This window comes from Pogona vitticeps, chromosome 5, assembly GCF_051106095.1.
Source record: "Pogona vitticeps strain Pit_001003342236 chromosome 5, PviZW2.1, whole genome shotgun sequence".
In the NCBI taxonomy this organism is placed as follows: domain Eukaryota; kingdom Metazoa; phylum Chordata; class Lepidosauria; order Squamata; family Agamidae; genus Pogona; species Pogona vitticeps.
The window spans coordinates 54,868,479-54,882,529 of NC_135787.1; positions in this window are offsets into that span (position 1 = coordinate 54,868,479).

Genomic DNA, 14,051 nt, shown 5'->3' on the forward strand with positions numbered 1-14,051 from the left:
CAGTCACCTCCTTGATCACTGAGGGATGGTTCCCATTCAAGCTTACTTCAAGCTTCTTCACAGGACTCTCATAACTTGATTTAGATAAGATCCTCTTCAAGTTACCTGTTGCATTCCTCCCCAAGAGAACATGAGTGTTCTTCACATCCATACATGTCACAACATTTCCAATGTGATTCTAATATTTCCTATAGCTCTTACTATGACTGGCACCAAAACTAAAAAGCTCACTCAATTTCCCCTTGCTACCAAGAAGATTGGGATGAAGGCCATCGTTATCAATGAGACCCATGTATCCTGCCAAGTTACAGAGACTCATCAGCATCGAGACATTACCGGGATCAGTACTGGGATACTTTGGACCTCCCCTCTTCATCCATTCTTACTTGCCCTCCCATTGCCATGGATATGGCTCATTCCAGTAGCCAAATAGTCCACCATCTTCCTCCTAAATATACATCTGGAACAATGTTGGCATTAGTCCTTCCACCTTACCAACTCTCAATCCCTAAGCTAAATATACCAATTCCAAGAACTGACCAATCAATATCTGAGAGGCTACCACAGAAATCTCAGTTTTTCTCCACGTCTATACAATCACCTGTAACACTGTCCATGGATACCTCTTTTTCCTCTTCTGTGATATGCCTGTCCTGATTACAACTGCTTGTCAATACTCCTTTCTTCCTGAAAGTGCTATATTGCACTGTTTCTTCACTCCACCTACACATGCATGCCATTCTGAGATGTCTATCAGAAGACATTCACCAGTAAGAGGAGCAAAATAACTTGGCCTGAGGTTAAAGTTATCTCCCATTAGGTATTTGATCCAGTATTTCAGGAAACTGAGCAAAATATTACACCACTGATATTGCCACTCATTCCAGTTCTTCAGCATCTCATCCAGCAATATGGCCATATCAATCTACATTCCTCTTCTGAGAGATTTGAAGGCTCAGTTTGCTACAGCAATCATCTGATGTTTTCCTCAAAGGTATTCCAGACCTCTGCATCTACCTGATACCATACAAATAAAATGTTTAGGCAAGAAATTATGCTGGATTCTATCTTGTGATTTCAGTCACCACCTCCAATAAAACAGCTTGATGATCACTCAGCTTTGTGATTCACAGAGACCATGGTGAAGAACAATGGATTGCTTACCTATAGCTGTCTTTTTTCAGTATTCATCTGTGTAATCACAGAACCTGAAATGTTTTGAAGAAAGGCTCCACCCAAGTACAAAGCCAACATCTTGGTGCAATTACAACACAATTTACCCCATGGCTCGTGCCAGAGTCGGCATAGTTAGATTCAATGTATTTTCTGTCAATTACACAATGTTCAACTGTTCAGGAGTAAACCTGGTCTTTTTTCATAGGCATTCATTGCTATTTGTTCAGCCATCAAGGCTACTGGTTTTCGGTATTGTACTGATTCTGCTAGCATCACTTTGTTTGTTTGTTTGTTTGTTTGTTTGTTTGTTTCTGGCATGTGTGACTATCTAGAGTGGTCAAAAGGACCAGGGGCAGGTGTGTCATAGGCTAATGCTGATGGCGGGACACCTTTTATAAAATTGGCATCATAGCACTGAATTGATATAACAACTTGTGAAACTAAAGTGCTAATCTGACATAGTGCTGTACTGGAAAAGGATAATAAAAACATTATTGTAGAAGAGACAAGAGGTGTTCACTTGGGGAGATTGTCCTATATGCTGCCAAAGGACTTGCCAGCACAGCAGGAGCGTTCCTCTAAAATACACACCTCCTGTTACTCCTCCAGACCATTTTTATTGTGATTTTCAAGTACAGCAATGCAATTTTTCAAGTGGTTGCATCAATTCAGTAGTATGTCTTTGTCCCCCCCCCAAAAAAAAGTGGAGAAAAGATTGGGTGACACATGATCCTGCTGAGAATAGTGGCAATTTGAAGTGCAGTACGGACTTTACAGGGACAAAAGGGTTTAAAATAGTAAAACGGTGTGATTTCTGAGCTACGATAATATCCACACCAGAGTCATACAGGTTATTTTTTAAATGCTGCTAGTAAATGGGTTAGATCAAGTTTTCTCCTACGTGCAGAAGGTCTTTTAGTCAGAGACAGGAACCTTTGGAATCAACCCATTGGCTGTAATCTGATGTTAATTTGAACAATAATTTAGCATTACCTGAATGAGTTGTCAGGCTTGTGAGCTTTTCCCTCTCCTGGCATGGCTGGTAGGAGGACACTGAAAGCTTTCATCTCTAACTAAAAACTATTTATCTATTTCTCTGATTCTCTATAATTATCATTTATTTAGCAAACTAATGTGTCTTTATTATGGTATGATCTCCAGTTCCTCATTCATTTCAGTAGGTCCTGTGCAAGATTCTGACATGAGTCCTACTGGAACAAGCAGCAAGAATATGCAACATGAATAAAGGTTCAGTCCTGAAGAATGTACTTTTGCTCCTACTGTTATAGTTCGCAAACCTGCAAAATAGCTGTGGGATTGCTATTGTTTGAAAATCAGGTGTTTTTTTTTTCCAAAATAGGTTTCCCTTGGTGGTTAGCCAAGACTTACATTGATAGGTCTTTAGGGACAATGTTTAACATATTAACAGAAGGGGGCAGGTATAGAAGATGTAAGATTTCATAGAAAGCTTTCAATTTGAAGATGTTTCCACAGTGGCCATTCAAGTAATGATCTTCTTTCTACAAGTCAACACTGGTGTTTATGAATATTTATCACAGCACAGTACAAATACAAAGGAGGATCTGGTGGTCAGATTATTGGTTAAGGGAAATATGTGTTAAGCCCATGCTCACTCGTCAAAGAGTTATCACAGAACAAAGTCTACTGGCGTGCAAGATATATACAGGTGAGGCAAAGCAGATATCTTTCATCACCTAAGAGAACCTCTTCTAAATATATGCTAAGCATATTATCTAGTTTGACCTTCAGAAGTAGTGACTGTGGAGTGATTAGTACCACGTGAAAAGGAGCTATCAAAAGCAGACCCAATAAGTAAAGGGATGTGGTTGGAAGAGCAGTGCTCATCCATTCCACCTTGACTTATGTTATTTTCCTAAAACACAGATATGTGCTTTCTTTTTCCACTTGTTTTTTTTAACTGATTTTTTTCCCTCCAGTGAGCGGAAGTTTTATATTTTTGAATCTCTGGATTTCTGAACAGTTCAATATAATAAACGTTAAATAATAACTTAACTGGGAAGTGTGATTCAGTGTTATTAAGTGCACACAGTTTGCTATTAAAAAAAACCTAATAACTCAGAAAAAAAATCATTTGTTTCCTATTACACTCAGGGGAAATTGCTATAGTTAGGAATTAGGTCGGTCTCCCTTGTTATGGCTGTACTCCTATAAAGCTAAGTGTTTAGAAGCTATGGTCACAAAAGCATTGAAGGGGCATCTTTCTTCCATTTTCTCCTCATAAATGGGGGTAGTATGTATAGTGAGTATCAATAGTCTCTGTCCTAGACTGATGCATTTATTAAATATGGGTGCTTTAGGATTGTAACTTGCTAGATTACATGGAAAAAGAGGGAACCAAAGCAACAAGAACTTATAAATCAGAGGGGATATAAAAAGAGTAAATTTCCGAGGGTTAAAATACTTGAATTATGATTTATATGTCATGGGAAGCTTTTGTGCTTAAACTATTAATAGAAAGAATTTAGTAGCTTTTACTTTCAGCAGGTTACTTTCAGAAAAGAAAAAGGCTGCACCACCACCATAATGTAATTTCCTTATCATATAATGGGATGTTGTTGCAAGGAAGAAGCCTGCTTTGCTTTTCATAAGAGCTGCAAAATACCATCAATACTTCTTCCTCAAATTAAGATGGAAGAGCTCAATATCAAACTTTTTCCCATACCACAATTTCTAACAGGATATTCAGCCTCATGAAGCCATGTGGGTAGCCAACAAGAATTCACACATATGTGGATACAGAGGCCTTCAGCCTTTGGTAAGAAAGCAACCAGGAGGGGAATGCCTGAAGGTAGCTAGAGTTACCCTAACAGATGAGTCACTAGTGTTATGAAGAGAGAGGCTCATGACTAAGAACTTTCATGTTTAAATATGCTGTTGCAAACCCTCATCTCTTTTAAGATTTGGTTTGGTTCTTTGGTTGAACATGGTTAGCATGTTCGAGAATCTTTGTATGGCCACGTTCCCACTCACAGAACTGAGTTCAAGAAAATGTGCCTACAGAGTGAGCCTCTCACACAATGCATGATGGTACAGTATATTCCTATACCCAAATTATCACAGTCTGTAAGCAAGCAAACAGCATCGTGGGGCAGGTGTTGTCATGTGAAACTGAATGTGGCGAAAGTAGCAAGAACCCTTCTATCAGATTGAAATATCCTCAGCAGGACTTTGGAAAGCCTGATACAAAAATTGTACAACTCTCAGCGATTCTGTGGAAGAGGCATTACCTCTCACATAGAAAGGAATGTCTTTCTTGTGCAAAGACTTCTCATAATCACCTGTTATACAGCAGGCATATGGGCTTTCCCTGAGCAGTGTAGATATACAGGAAATCTATTTTGCAATAAAGAGTATTGTACACATAGCCTGAATAAGAATTGAATCTATCTCATGAGACTCTTTCTTGTTTTAATCACTATTGTTCAGGTGTATCATGAGTTCTATAGATTAGAAGGCAGGAAGAAAAGGAATAAAACCACAAAATGTGTAGATCACGAATAGATAAATGTTAGAAGATGAAGCAATGGCAGAAGCAATCTAATATTCAAGCTTTAAAAATAATTTGTTCTAAAAAACAACAACAACGGTGTATGCCCTAGAAAATGATGTCCAAGAGAACTTCAATATGAGTAGGCAACATGAGAGAAGAAGCCTTGTCCACAGTCAAGGTCAGGGTATCTTTACACTGGGGCATATGGATTTCATCCAGTGTAGCTGTATCAAAAAGAGACATCTCAAAACAAGTAGAAGGCAGAGGTCTGTATTAAAGAATGTGTTCAATGTGCTCACAATCCCAGTTTCAATACCTGGCATCTCTATTTGGAAGCATTTAAAAGAAAAATTCTGCAGAAGACCTCTGCCTCCTTGAAGAATCCATACTAGTGTGAGTCAGAAGCCCTGGAAAAGATGGACCACTTGTCTGCCTAAGGATCAGACAACATGGATAATATTGTTCATCTCAATGTGTTTTTATGCATGCAAACAAAGCTGTGCTATCTCTCAGCTGACCAATTGCAAAACAAAATTAAACTAACTTGTCAAATGCAGAATGAGGCAAGCTTGTGTCAGAGTAAATAGACAGTCTTTTCTAAATCTGCTTCTACATATAGTATCAGCCTCTCCTCTAGGAAGGTCCTTAAAGATCACGACAATCACAGTCCTACTGAATTCAAGGGGACTTAATTTGGACAGGATTGCCATGTAACAGTACAATCCACCATACATCTATTCAAAAGTATTCATTGGGACTATTCCATGGGATTGAAATTTTGATTAGATTTCATTTGTCTCCATTGCCCTTTTAGGAAAACAAATTGGCCCATTTTCTGTGAGTCAGACTCAGTCAAGTAAATTTTTGTTATGATAGTCTGTTCTATACCATTGTTATTCTTCAGGGCTGTGTGTATTAAAGGTATTTGAACATTTTGTATCTAGTTGCAGAGAGTTTGTAATGCAAAACATGAAAATACAACCAAACATCTTTGACTAGTAAGGAGGCTCAGAAGATGTGGTACAAATGATGATGTAGAAACTCTGATCAGTGATGGTTTCCTCAAAATAACATTTTAATGACAAGTTTAAAGGATTAGCCTGTATTAGATTGCACTAAACATACTGAACTATGGAATGATGATAATTAAGTGTCTGTATTCAGATGAGGAAAGGGACTTGGTGGTGCTGTGGGTTAAACCGCAGAAGCCTCTGTGCTGCAAGGTCAGAATACCATCAGTAGTAAAATTGAATCCACGCGACGGAGTGAGCTCCTGTCACTTGTCCCAGCTCCTGCCAACCTAGCAGTTAAAAGCATGCAAATGCAAGTAGATAAATAGGTACCACCACGGTGGGAAGGTAACGGTGTTCCATGTCTAGTCGCGCTGGCCACGTGACCAAGGAAACTATGGACAAAATGGTGGCTCTACAACTTGAAGACAGGGATGAGCACCACACCCTAGAGTCAGACACAACTGGACTAAATGTCAAGGGGAACCTTGACATTTAGTCCATTTAGATGTAGATAAATATTTTAAGAATTATTTGCAAAATTTCCTTTGAATCAATAAATACCTCTTCAAAATTAGAGTTGTGGGGGTTTTTTTGGCTCAAGTATTTTCCACAACAAAATAACAATTTTGATATTGAAAATAGATGGCGTTTTTTCCTATGACTAGTATACAGATTTTAATTGATATCTTTTCTGTATGTCATTACCTGTGATTGTGTTGTTTAGACTATTTTCTCCAAAGGCATTTTGTTCTCCTTAAACCATGTTTCTGACTATCCTGTAGAACAGATATACCATATTGAGGACTACAGTTCCCTGTGGCCCACCAACATGGGTGTCTGGAAAACACACAACAACATACTGTATCCTTGGCCATCCATACCACTGACAGCAGGTGTACAGGTTATATTCTGCAAATTGTCTTATAGCAAAGGACTGGAATTTGTTCAATTGCATGCAGTCAGTGCATATTTACTAATATTCCTTACAAGGTGTACAGAATGGACTAAATTCAATTGTAGTCATATCTAGAAGAGACAATTTAATGGGCATGGTGGTCACAATTAAGAGGTCCTATTGATTTCAACAGGTCTTTTAGGACAATAATGGATTTAGCTCAATATTTTTATATCTGATTTGGCCCAATGTTTATAAGCAGTTTGAAGCCAGAGTTTTTAATTAAGTTTAAGAAAGATTACAACTCCCATAAAATGCAAACCAAAAAAGGTGGCAAATAAGCATACCATTGTAAGCTGACCTACATTTTAATAATACTAAAGGGTACAACAAAAATGTATTTAAAATTCTAGATGGAAGTCAATCACAACTAATTCTTGAATGATTTGTCCTCGCTAGATGGGAAGGAATGTTCTGGTCCTTTTGCAGAAATAGGGATGTGAAGGAAAAACAACCTAATTCTCTGTGATTTTAAAAGTCTCCTCATCCCAAGACGTCTTTCCAAAACCTCTCCCTGCAACAGCATGACTCCTTAGTTTCCCATGAAAATGGGCCCCCGGTACTGGTTTTTTCCTACTTTTGTTTACCTGTTTTTCATCTGATGTTTGTTCAAGAAGCTTCCAAATTCTGCACAGCTCAGTGACCTTTATAAGAAACACCATGCAGGAAAGATGCCATTTTGCTTAAGAACTGCACAGGTTTGTGTTTCTTCCCAAAAAAAATGACCAGAAATAATTAAAAATATGAGATTTCTCAGAGGGGGAAAAATTCTCACACAAAGAAATGTCTCTGTGATGAGAGAAAAAAGAGATTTCCCCCTTCAATTTCTCATCAAGAATGAAAGGCTAGAAGATTCAAATTCATTCTTTTCTAAAGCTTCTAACACACTTCAGCAAGGAAAAACTGCACACAAAAGAAACCAGAAATGAAAATGTGCACAGGTAAAAATGCTTTCTTTCTTTTGTGGAAATGTGCAGATTCAATGGGAACACATTCAATAATGTGTTTAAAACTGTGTATGTTAAGAAAATATATTTTAAAATATGTGCATATTTCTTTGCAGGATAGAAGGAAGTTTTGCAACATAGAACACGGAAGGGACAAAACCACCAATGTAATTCTGAGGAACTCTATAAAAAGAGACTGACAGTCTTCCCATTACAACTGATATCAGACTCAGGATTGACACCAGTGGAAAACAAGTAACTACGTACAACACGAAGCACCTTGTTACTTGTCAGCGCCTTATGCCTTCTGATTCTACAAATGCCTTTCTCTCTTCCCCATTCTAATGCTTTTCTCTAGGAATGGAAAGAACTCTCCCACAACACCCTTCAGCATTGACTGTGTAGGAAGATTTGAAGTAGTACTTTGGCACTGTTATAGCCACTGCTTGTTTATTGCAGCATTTTTTCCTTTTGAAGCCTCAATTAAGCAAACATTGGTTATCAATATGTTTAAAAACATAAGTAGCTAGAAACTCCCATTAGGATAACATATTGATGCTTTTCTAAGAAGCTGGGAAGGAGTCTGTAATCAAACACTGACTAAAGATATCAGCGAGTCATGAAGGATAACTATCAAGTTGACAGCCATTTTAATCACTCTGATTACTCAATTGTCTGAACCTACTTTGTTATAAGCAATCCAATTGTGTTTGTCTTGAATAATATTGCAGTGGTTGCCTTAAAACAATTACGTTTGGCAAATAACAAGGCTGACATAACAATATAACCCTGATCCCAAAAGAAGCTGGAGCAATTCTGATTACTGGGTTGCCTTTCACAAACAAATATGTAGGAACAAAATTCCATTCTTTTAAAAACTCTTGTTGTTGTTCGATAAATTTAGAACAAGATCTATATAAAATCTTAAATTCAGAATAAGATTCATATAAAATGGTTCGTTCTAAATTTTAAGATAAATAGTAAAGATTAAGATGGATCATATTAGGATTATGAAAACATTTTTCTTGTTTGGAATTCATAATCTAGTGAAATTGATTTTGCAACAGTTAAATTAAAAAAGAGACTTTCCTAGATAGAAAATTTTCTTCCAATTAGTAAGAAAAGTAAATTTCCTAAGGAGGAACTTAGGAAAGTATGCTAGTCAAGGGTAAGTTTGAAGGAAGGAAATAGATTCTGAAAGCAGGACACATTTGAATCTCGTATATAGTATTGTTTATGACACATTTATTCCATTATTCTCCTAAAAGCCCAGGAATACTTCATACACATGTGCATATACATACATGGACACACACACACACACAGGCACACACTTTTATTGTTGTTGTTTAGTCATTGTCCGACTCTTCGTGACCCCATGGACCAGAGCACACCAGGCCCTCCTGTCTTCCACTGCCTCCCAGAGTTTGGTCAATTTCATGTTGGTAGCTTCAATGACACTGCCCAATCATCTGTCCTCTGTTGTCCCCTTCTCCTCTTGCCTTCACATTTTCCCAACATCAAGATCTTTTCCAGGGAGTCTTCTCTTCTCATGAGATGGCCAAAGTATTGGAGCCTCCGCTTCAGGATCGGTCCTTCCAGTGAGGACTCAGGGTTGATTTCCTTCAAAATGGATCAGTTTGTTCTCTTTGCAGTCCAGGGGACTCTCAAGAGTCTCCTCCAGCACCACAGTTCAAAAGCATCAATTCTTCAACAGTCAGCCTTCTTTATGGTCCCGCTCTCACTTCCATACATCACTACTGCAAAAACCATAGCTTTGACTATGTGGACCTTTGTTGGCAAGGTGATGTCTCTGTTTTTAAGATGCTGTCTAGATTTCTCATTGCTTTCCTCCCAAGAAGCAGGTGTCTTTTAATTTTCATGGCTGCTGTCACCATCTGCAGTGATCATGGAGCCCAAGAAAGTAAAATCTGTAACTGCCTCCAGATCTTCCCCTTCGATTTGCCAGGAGGTGATGGGACCAATGGCCATGATCTTAGGTTGTTGTTTTTTTTAATGTTGAGCTCCAGACCATTTTTGGCACTCTCTTCTTTCACCCTCATTAAGAGGTTCTTTAATTCCTCCTCACTTTCTGCCATCAGACTGGTATCATCTGTGTATCTGAGGTTGTTGATATTTCTTCCGGCAATCTTAATTCTGGCTTGGGATTCATCCAGTCCTGCCTTTTACATGATGTATTCTGTGTATAAGTTAAATAAGCAGAGAGACAATATAGAGCCTTGTCGTAATCCTTTCCCAATTTTGAACTAATCACTTGTTCCATATCCAGTTCTAACTGTTGCTTCCTGTCCCACATATAGATTTCTCAGGAGATGGATAAGGTTGTCAGGCGCTCCCATTTCTTTAAGAATTTGCCATAGTTTGTTGTGGTCCACAAAATCAAAGGCTTTTGCATAGTCAATGAAGCAGAAGTAAATGTTTTCCTTGAACTCTCTGGCTTTCTCCATAATCCAGCGCATGTTAGCAATTTGGTCTCTAGTTCCTCTGCCCCTTCGAAATCCACAGGCTTCTTAGTACTGGTTAATATAATCTGGAACTCAATAGATTAATAACTACAGTAATTATTTCTGTTTTGATAAAGAGCTATAAACCAAACGTAGTAGTACCTAGAGCAGATCCATGCAATGGGACCTAGGTTAGAGATCTCAAGAAAGAGCATTCCATCTCCTTAAAGTACAAGGTTCTGCACTGATATGATTGGCATTGTTTTCCTGCCATCCTTATCTCACATCAGACATGTCTTTCCCATAACTTTTCTCTTTTTACTTAACCCCTTAGACGTAAATTTTATTTTTAATGCCACTTAGTACTGGGACACTTCCAGTTTGCAGTTGATGTTCACAGTGAGAGCTCCAGTTAGAATATCTCATGGCAAAATCCTGTCCCTCTCCTTGCTTGTCCCCACTTCTGCTCATATAACAATATGTTGCTCACATGGCTGGACAGTTTTTGAGCTTTGGCAAGTATGCATTTACTAATAATTATTTGGACAAGCTTGGAAACAACCCAGCTTCTCACACAATAGGCCACTATGCAAGCAGAAGGAATGAATATGACTCAATTTAAAAATTTCCAGTCAGGAAACTCCAGCAAAAGAGTAGTTTTCTTAAAGATTTTTCAAACAGAAGTGGGTGGGGTTTTTTTAAAGGAGGAAGAGGAGTGCCTCTTTAAATGAAAATTTGGTGAACTCTGTCCATCTTTGTGACCAATAGATAGAAAGAGGAGGTGCAATGTCTGCTTTGTCTGGAAGAGCCCCTATCTAATTTATTCCAGTTAGTCTCCTCCACATCTGGACCCAGAAAGAAGGAGCAAACAGACCCCAAATAAAGACACTGTCACTACTCCAAGTAATAAGAAAGGGCCACCTGCCAAGAATGCTGCCAAAAAGGAAGTAAAACAGGACTCTTGGAACTTCAGAAATATTGTCAAGGTAGTGTGAAAAAGTCAGTTGACTGAAATACGTGTACGGTTTTATTTACTTCCGTAGGTGTCTATTATACATTAGAGGCCCTCTGCTTAACAACCGGATTTTCAAGGATAAAGCAACTGTTAAGATATTTCTGGGGGAGGCAGGTGAGCTCAGAACTCTGACAAGGGTTACCTTTAGAAGCTCGTTCAGGGAATAAGACAGTTTGGCCACCTAAATAAAAGGCAAATGTTGAGCTTAAAGGAAATATAGAGGAGTTTAGAACTACTTTCTGCCTTATATTCACCTCTTCCTGGCATGGATGCTTTTAAGAAGGAGAAAAACACAAAGGATTTTGGAAGATTCCCACCACCACCACTTTTCCTTCTGGGAGGCAGGAGGTGAATTTAAGAAAAGAAATGACTATGATGGAAAGTTTTGTCTTCTTTGTATCTGCATGTTCACCATGATTTATATAAGGCCAATGAAACTTGAATTTAAGAAAGACAGTAATGTTCAGCTGAGTGATGAAGTCAGTACAAAGAGGAGAATAGGGAAGGAGGGAGAACATCAAGACTCAAATATGTACACTGCAAAAATGTGTGGCAGGAAAGGAAGCACTGAGCCGAATGGATACCAGCAATACACTGAAAATCTAGCGTGTAACTTTTTCCTCCTTGATTTTTCAATTGATGTGCACTTGAGCTCAAAACGCTCCAGAATCATAGGTCTTCAATGCACTCTGTTCAGAAAGAATAGCTTCCTTCAGTGCTTGTGTGAGTTTGCCTGGAGAAGTGAAAGTAAATGGAGGCAATACATGATGCTACTTTGGCTCTCAGTACATCTGTCTGAAAACCCCTTCCGCCTCCATAACAGATTAACTCTGGAGCATCGTCCATGGATATGTCCCTACACCAATTAAATAACAGCTGCTTCCTGGTGATCAGGAGACCTAATAAATGATCATGTACAGCTTTCATAGATAAGGATATCTCCAGGACACCTCCTCTGAAAGCTCTGTGTCTTCTTTCGCAGAGGATGTGCTATGAAAATAAGTTTACTCATTTCTTTCTCTTCCAGTGAGCAGGTAGCACCAGTAGAAATCACAGGAAACCGTCCTTGGACCTGCAATTAAATGGCCTCTGAGTAAATCCTAGACATGGTATGAAACCTTGAGTACGATGCAGCCTCCTTAAGTGACATGGGAAGGTGTAAATACACATGGAGAGACAGAAAATGGAAATAAATGTATTAGTCATCTAGTTCAGTGGTTCTTAACCTTTGTTACTCATATGTTTTTGAACTGCAACTCCCAGAAACCCCAGCCAGCACAGTTGGTGGTGAAGGCTTCTGGGAGTTGCAGTCCAAAACTCCTGAGTAACCCAAGGTTAAGAACCAGTGACCTAGTTGACAAAGCATGCTGTGGTATTCTGGCATGCCAGAAGGTCATCCCTGCAGGTAAGTCTTTGTCAGTAGAGCTTATCACGCATAAAGAGCAAATTGCAGCAGGCATAATCATTGTTCTGGCTTGCTTGCTTGTTGAGAAGAAAGGATAACCTAAAATGTCGCTTAGGAACTAAAAAGTTTCTTTGTATTTGGCAGTCTGCTGGAAATTAGGAAGAAGCAAACTGAGATCCACTTGCATGCACACCCTGCTCTCTTTTTAACTAGATTAGCTTTATCAGGCTTTTAAGCTTCGGTTAGTAGAGTCAACACATTTTTTAGCTTGCTATTGTTTTTCTTATCCATGAACTCACAATGGTAATATTTCTGCTATCAGCTAATGCTGGCGCAGATTTTCATTGCTATCACAAAGCATGGAAACTGAGTCTCTTAAAGGCATTCTCCAGCTTCCTAACACAGACAACCTGCAAGCCTTCACCCATCTTTCCTTTAATGGCATGTCTTCTTATTTTTCATGAGATTTCTACTTGCTGAAAGCAGTTGTGCAAATGACATTATACTTCAGAATCTTGTTCTTGGCTGTCTCTGTCTGAAAGATTTTCTGGTTTCTTCTTGTGGAAGTCCTTCTAGGGAAAACGCAATTTAATTAGATGGATATGTGATGTACACCCCGTGTCCCTGTTTGTTTCCCTCAACCCAGGTTCACGCTGGCGAAGTTCCTTCTGTCTCTCTCGCTGTCACCAGTGGGTTTCTCTTATCCACACAGTAAAGAACTTTATTCTCACATTTGCTGCCAATAACAGAATTAGTTTTATTAAAGGGTATGAAAGGGTAACTCCGAATCACAGATGGTCTTTATTCATTTTCATTAGATCACAATCATTGAAATATCTTATTTTATGTTCCACATTAGATCACTTCTTGTTTACTTATTTTCAATTCAACCAGTGTCTATTTATTATTAATAATTCTCTCTCTATCGCTGACTATGTCTCTCTCTCAACAAACCTCACTCTTTCTTCTCTCTAACTATCCAACTGACTAACTGACAAAACGTCTGCCTCTGCCTCTCCTGTCCTCTCAGGCAGATCTCTGACAGCAAGCTGTTCCAAAGTTGAGGGGCCACTGCTGAGAAGGCCTGGTTTCTTGTTCTTTCTTTCTGGGCCTCCCTCGGTGTTAGGCCCTTCAGCCGTCTTTCCTGGCTATAATAAGTGACTCGAGTAGATCTAGGTGGGAGAAGGCGTTCCGCGAGGTATTGAGGTCCTAAACCGTTTAGGGCTTTATATGTCAACATTAACACTTTGAAATCAATGCAGAAATGAATGGGCAATCAATGCAAGGCAGCCAGAGTGGGAGAGATATGCTGGTATTTTCTCATCCCACTAAGAAGTCTGACAGCCGCATCTTGCACCATTTGCAAATCATCAATCTCAAAGGCAACCGCCGTAGAGCACATTATAGTGGTCCAATCTTGAGATTACAAGGGCATGGACCAGAGTGGTGAGAGCCCCAACATCAAGATAGGGACGCAGCTGGGCAATCCGCCACAGATGGAAATAGGCAGACTGGACCACTGACGCCACCTGGGTCTCCATGG